A 7032-nucleotide genomic window follows, 5' to 3' on the forward strand; every position below is an offset into this window, starting at 1 on the left:
AAATTCTTTAAAATTCTATTTAATTAAAAAAAATTGTTTATTATAAATTTTAAGATGTTACAATTTACATTTGAGAAATTATAGAGAATTACCGGAGACGTAAAATGGTTTTTAGAGTATAGCAGGATTATGCCAGGGCGTTGCGCCACAGTGCATTTGCTAGCACTCAACAAGAAGTGCATTGTGCCCCTGCTAGAGTAATGCGTTAGCACCCATTTTCATAACTCTATTTAAATAAATAAAAAAATATTTTATTAGTGGTTTTTCGATGCAAGAGATCACAGCCATATGCAACATAAAACATTAATTGTGCAACATTTATTTGTAATTTTATTTAATTTTATTGTATCTTTTATTTAAAATTATAAGTAATTAATTTAATTATTAATTAGAGAATAGATAAACTTGCTTGAATCTATGTGATTTTGATTTTTATATATCATTTATGCAGTTATTAAATATTTGATTATCCGTCTATTTTTTTTTTCATGCATTTTTGTAACTGACCAATATACATTTTCATGTTTCAATATTGATATAGAGATATAAAATATTAATATGTGTCATAAGAAATTAACGTTCTTACACATTTTTAAGTAAAAGGATTTTGAGCCAAGGAATTGTTCTTAATCTAATTGGTTAATTTGACGTAATCAAATAAGTTAGATTATTAAATTAGTGAATTAATAATTACATAGTGAGAAGGAGGTATTCGAATCTCTAATTATTTTTCTTATAACTTCTAACTTGTAAAACTTTATTTCTTTTTATTCAAACAATCCTTTATTAAACTTTTTACTCGACTAAATATTTACAACTTTGTTGTATAACCAAATTAATAAAAATTTCTATGAAGATGATTTTGCTTTCATTACTTGAATTAGTTGGTACACTAGCCAAAGAGTTGTCATCCTCTTCCCCTTCTTCACGTCTTTCCTTCATTTGGAGAGAGATTCATCAATATCAAGCACAATTAAACGATGAACATTAAAGTATTTTCTCTTCTCATCTTTTCCTATCACAACTATTGTAGGGTTCTTGAACTCATGGACTTTCTAAAACACTTCTCCATCAAAACACTAAACAAAAGTTCCAAAATAAACCAACATAACTTGCTTCTATTCTAGAGAGGTGTAGAAGTAGATAAAAATAATAAAGGCATAGCATTAAATGGAAATAGTTGAGAGAAGCGTGTAGAAATTGCTCTTAAAGTATGTAGAACTCTTTCTTGGATCCAAATAAAAGGGGAAAGATCGTCATTAATTTGTACACCAAGTAAAGCAAACCAAGCAATAAACATTATTCTTCTCCCAAAAACTCTTCCTTCTCAACTCCTCCCAAAAGTCAACTTTGTTAAATTGGGGTTTAGAATTAAATTGGGGTTTAGAAAATAGGTATGTATCCTTGAAGAGAACTTTGTTAAATTGGGGTTTAGAATTAAATTGGGGTTTAGAAAATAGGTATGTATCCTTGAAGAGAACTTGCCAGATTTAGAATGAATTCAAACTCTATAATCAAGAGAAGAAGTACGAGGGACATACGTATGCTTCAATTCAACCAAGAAAGAATTGAAGAATGTTAGAGGACATTTTCCAAGAACCATTATCAATAAAAGAACACACTTTAGAAACTAAAATATATCTATTAAAAAGAAAAACTAAAAAAATCATATTAAAATTTAATTCTACGGTATGAAATCCAAAAAATAAGACACGATTCTTAATTGAAATTTAAATCAAAGTTGAACTTGTCCTTTTTTTTTTTGAAAACGCCGAAAAGTAATTTCTTAGACGGTTTAATCATACAAGGAAAAAATGATACTTTTCTGGCGGGCTATATGTTACGACCACTGCAAACACAAATTTGACAAAGGTGTTTTAAACTAACCAAACATGGGAAGTGTGGTATTATAGAAATGGTTAGGGGTTAAAAAGGTAATTGCAGATTCATTGGAAGTACAATTCTTGTGTTTTGTCTCTCTTTGATTCGTAACAATCAACTTTTTCCTTGTTTGACACCTCTAAGAGGTCTTAATAATCACGTGGACTAAAATGCAGCCTGTATTTTTTTTAAGAGAGTGTAATTTTTTCCGACAAATTTTTTGTTAATAATTTAGACTTCTAATGGAATATTTCTTTCAATTTCTATGTCTAGGTGCCAGTACATCAAAATAATTGTTACCCATGTCTTCATCTTTGTACAAAGTACTATCACATACTTGTGTATTATTATTATTAGGTAAGTGGGCAATAACTTGAAGGATTCTGTTAATGGTCTTTTTTCTCTCTTCTTTTTCCTTCAGACATGATGTTATTATTTTTGATTTGATACTGTATATCAAACAACCTTTTACTTTTTGGTGCTGTGACATACATTACAAATGCAAAGGAAAACTGGCTCAACAGAAGTAAGAAATTTCTAGCATATATCTGTAAAACAAATTGGATATATCTTATTTATTCAACAGCTTGAATAACAACTTATATTCCTGATGGCCCTTTTTTTGAATTACATTTATGTATGAATGTGTAGAATACAATTGTGTCCCACCAATTAATTTTAAAGAACTAAATTATTCACAATAAATATGAAATTTCTGTAAAGATTTTTTTTTCTTCCAAACTGAACACACCTCAACCTTAGCAAGCAGTTTTTTTCAGAACAAATAACAGTTACATGGAGAAGATCAATACTGAAACACAAATAACATAACTAGAGTTCACTTTGAATTTGAATTTATTAGCTACAGTTAGTCACAGATAAAATATTATTATCTCTAGTACAATATAGTTGCTTTGCATCTTATTGAAAGGCTGTGTATACATATGAATGTCCTATGAAACAAAATCAATAATGCTGGTCTCAGTCAGCAAATTAGTTCCTGTGAGTTTGATGTTACAGTAGAAAGAATTAAAAGTAATTACTGACACATAAAACACTACATGTGTAGTTTTTGGAGTTAATTTTAATTTAATGTTATAATTTATAGTTTTTGGGCGGGCTACGTTTGGATAGGTGCAATATGATGAAGTAAAATGAAATGAAATGGTACGAAGTGAGACTCCATTGTTTGGATTTGTTAAAAAAGGATGGAATAGTATGGAACATATTAGAACCAATTTGGAGGGTATGCAATAGAATAAGGTCTCTTAATAAGGTAACTACTCTTTTATCTTTTTTATTTTAATTTTATCATTAAACGGTTTCTTTTTCATCTTTATTTATCCCGTTTCTCTCGTTCATTCCTGTTCATCAATATTTAATTTGCTACTTCGTGTGTGTACATGGGTGGTTAGATTGATGATTCAGTGGGTTTATAAAAAAGGATGGAATAGTATGGAACATATTAGAACCAATTTGGAGGGTATGCAATAGAATAATGTCTCTTAATAAGATAACTACTCTTTTATCTTTTTTATTTTAATTTTATCATTAAACGGTTTCTTTTTCATCTTTATTTATCCTGTTTTCTCTCGGTCGTTCCTGTTCATCAATATTTAATTTTCTACTTCGTGTGTGTACATGGGTGGTTAGATTGATGATTCAGTGGGTTTATTTTGCTATTTCTTTTTTGCGCGTATGTGTGTGGTTTAACTATTGAATCATGGTGAGTTGGATTGTTCACACTATTTTTATTTTTAGCTTTAGTTTGTAGTTAAAAAACCATTGACTTGGGAAGATTGAGGTATGAGCCTTTTGAAAATAGTAAGACATGGTTTATTAATTTCTTTTTGCAAACTAAGATATTATTATTTCAAGTAAAATTCGTTTATCTTTTTAATTCAATCTAGAAATAAAACTTCAGTAAAATAAATTAGAAATAGAAGTTCGCCAATATATTTTTACAAATCTATTGCACCCCACCAGTTTCCTCTTCACATTGTTAAAGTGTTTTAAGAAGGTATACCTTTTGAAAATAGTAAGACATGGTTTATTAATTTCTTTTTGCAAACTAAGATATTATTATTTCAAGTAAAATTCGTTTATCTTTTTAATTCAATCTAGAAATAAAACTTCAATAAAATAAATTAGAAATAGAAGTTCGCCAATATATTTTTACAAATCTATTGCACCCCAGCAGTTTCCTCTTCACATTGTAGTTAAAGTGTTTCAAGAAGGTATGTTTTTTGTTCTGTTTTGAATTCATGTACGTTGTAACATTACGTGAACTGAATTCACGTACATTGTAAAATTATAAAAAGCTCAGGTAGTACGTGAATTAAATTTATACGTGATTTAAGATTGCGTAATTAATGGAGTTTGAGACTAATGGGTGATACGTGAACTAAGTTCATGTAAACGTACTTGAACTGAATTCACATATATTGTAAAAATCTCCGGCTTTACGTAAAATGAGTTCACGTAAATATATTTGAACAGAGTTCACGTAAATATATTTAAACCGAGTTCACGTAAACGTATTTGAACTGAATTCACGTAAACATACTTGAACTGAGTTCACGTAAATGTCTTTTTAAAATAACCAAAATGAAGGTTAAGATTTTGAGGATATGGATGAAAATGTGTGATGAAGATGAAGGTTAGGGTTTTGAAGATGAAGATATTGATGAAGATGAAAATGAAGATGAGGATGGAGATGAAGATTGAAAGAAGTTAGGGTTTTGAAGATGAAGACGAATGAATGAAACTAGAGTTAAAAATTCAATAAATAGGTAATGGTAATTTAATTTTTTTTAAATGAGGGGTGTGGGTAGTAAAGTGAGGGTGTAGGTAGCATTTTTGAAAAAAATTATAATGCATGGAATGAGATTTTATATTTTATGTTCCATCATAAATTTCTCAAACAACTCCACTTTGAGAAATATGGTTTTCCCGTTCATCTCACATTATATGATATTCAATAATTCAAACGTTCTCTCACCCATTATCTTATTTCGACGCTTTTCGCACATTAATATGAGCACACAAGAAAAAAAAGCATTTTTCTTTAACTCCTTGTCCTTCAATCGATCTAACTTGATAGTTTATGGGTAAACGCAACAAATAAATTAAGAGAACACACTCTAAAAGAGTCAATTTCAAAACTGAGTCAAGTAAACTTACTTTAAATCGTAAAATAATCAGTGGATAATATAGCCACTGTTTACACAATCGTTTTGACATTAATTTCACTCAAATCGAACTTACGGTGAAGAAGTGTGGTGCAAAATAACGAATTTCGTAAATGGAGAAGTCAGGTATATTAGAGAGAAATTAAGATGATTAAAAATATGGGACAATGAGTTAAATTAAATGAATCAGTGGAGGAAAGAACATACTGAAATTTGGAGAAAAACAGAGAAAGTTTTCGGGATAGTCATGGGACACCGGCTTCGATTTTCTATTCTATTTTGGTTGTTTTTTTTTACTCCGTGGGGCTGCTCCCAAATTGTTTCTACCGTAGTGCTACGTTTTTACTTTCTCTCTTATTATATTAAGTTATATTTGACTTCTTTTATTTATTTATTTTAATTTTAAACAAATTAGGTTATTATTAACACAATTTATTGAACCCCATTTTATTTTCTTACCGTATTTCATTTTATTTAAAAGATTCAATTAATTACATATTTATTTTAATTTATTTATTTGCCACTAATATAATATCTTGCAAATATCAAATTAAAAGTTATTATATTTTGAGAATAATAAAAATGACAAAATAAATAAATATAACATCAATATTTTATATTAGTCACTAAATCAATTAAATATTTATAAAATAGACATATCATAACAAACACACATATAAAAAAAAATTAAGCGCAATACTATTAATATTTTACACACAAAAAATTAATTAAAGTAATTAACTGTATCTATAAAATTATCACACTCCAACGAACAGATATAAAGAAAATTAATCACAAATCTGTTATCAATATATTTTAAAAAGCATTTTAAAATCAAATTCTTTAAAATTCTATTTAATTAAAAAAAATTGTTTATTATAAATTTTAAGATGTTACAATTTACATTTGAGAAATTATAGAGAATTACCGGAGACGTAAAATGGTTTTTAGAGTATAGCAGGATTATGCCAGGGCGTTGCGCCACAGTGCATTTGCTAGCACTCAACAAGAAGTGCATTGTGCCCCTGCTAGAGTAATGCGTTAGCACCCATTTTCATAACTCTATTTAAATAAATAAAAAAATATTTTATTAGTGGTTTTTCGATGCAAGAGATCACAGCCATATGCAACATAAAACATTAATTGTGCAACATTTATTTGTAATTTTATTTAATTTTATTGTATCTTTTATTTAAAATTATAAGTAATTAATTTAATTATTAATTAGAGAATAGATAAACTTGCTTGAATCTATGTGATTTTGATTTTTATATATCATTTATGCAGTTATTAAATATTTGATTATTCGTCTATTTTTTTTTTCATCAATTTTTGTAACTGACCAATATACATTTTCATGTTTCAATATTGATATAGAGATATAAAATATTAATATGTGTCATAAGAAATTAACGTTCTTACACATTTTTAAGTAAAAGGATTTTGAACCAAGGAATTGTTCTTAATCTAGTTGGTTAATTTGACGTAATCAAATAAATTAGATTATTAAATTAGTGAATTAATAATTACATAGTGAGAAGGAGGTATTTGAATCTCTAATTATTTTTCTTATAACTTCTAACTTGTAAAACTTTATTTCTTTTTATTCAAACAATCCTTTATTAAACTTTTTACTCGACTAAATATTTACAACTTTGTTGTATAACCAAATTAATAAAAATTTCTATGAAGATGATTTTGCTTTCATTACTTGAATTAGTTGGTACACTAGCCAAAGAGTTGTCATCCTCTTCCCCTTCTTCACGTCTTTCCTTCATTTGGAGAGAGATTCATCAATATCAAGCACAATTAAACGATGAACATTAAAGTATTTTCTCTTCTCATCTTTTCCTATCACAACTATTGTAGGGTTCTTGAACTCATGGACTTTCTAAAACACTTCTCCATCAAAACACTAAACAAAAGTTCCAAAATAAACCAACATAACTTGCTTCTATTC

This window comes from Cicer arietinum, chromosome 1 (assembly GCF_000331145.2).
Source record: "Cicer arietinum cultivar CDC Frontier isolate Library 1 chromosome 1, Cicar.CDCFrontier_v2.0, whole genome shotgun sequence".
NCBI lineage: Eukaryota > Viridiplantae > Streptophyta > Magnoliopsida > Fabales > Fabaceae > Cicer > Cicer arietinum.